Source organism: Plasmodium fragile (genome assembly GCF_000956335.1).
Source record: "Plasmodium fragile strain nilgiri unplaced genomic scaffold supercont1.5, whole genome shotgun sequence".
NCBI classification, from domain to species: Eukaryota; Apicomplexa; class Aconoidasida; order Haemosporida; family Plasmodiidae; genus Plasmodium; species Plasmodium fragile.
Genome location: NW_012192585.1, coordinates 94,410 through 95,138, shown reverse-complemented (window position 1 = coordinate 95,138; position 729 = coordinate 94,410).

Here is a 729-nt window from a genome sequence, read left to right as displayed (position 1 = left end):
GGAACCAGCCCTAGGGAAACTTTACTGACCCAATTCTGTCATGCACATTTGCCTTGGGGATAAGAAATTCCCTTTTTCTGAACGAGTGGAAAAAAGGAGGAAGGGAACGCGGAGTGGTGTAGAGCGTATTGCAAAAAAAAAAAAAAAATAGCCGTAAAAAAATGGCTGCAAAATGGCCGCAAAAATAGCTGTAAAAATAGCTGTAAAAATGGCTGCAAAATGGCCGCAAAAATAGCTACAAAATAGCCACAAAAATGGCTGCAAAATTTACAAACAGGACTGGCGGATAAAACAACTGAACAGGAATAAACAACGCGAGCAGTGATATAAAACCACGCGCACGATATGCCCCGTGAAAACCGCGATGGGGAAACGAGTGAGTAGGGCGGCAAGACCGCTTCTAATTAATGCTTCATCATGAATTGATACACATGGGAAAACCACACCGAGGGGAGAGGGGAGGATGAAAAAGTGGCCCAGTAATCGAACGCGCGTTAACCCCAAGGTGGCAGATAGATCCCTCGAGGGGGTGGCCTTCACGGGGTTGTCGCCAAAACGTATGCACGCATGCACTTTAGCGGTGTGAGCGAAATGTATATAAAGTGGTGATTGCTTCAAATGGTTTTGTGAGGACTCTACGGAAAAAAGAAGCCACAGCAAGGTAGAACCTTTTTAGTGGGTAAGTGGTAAATGCACAACTCCACAAGGTGAAAAAAAAAAAAAAAAAAA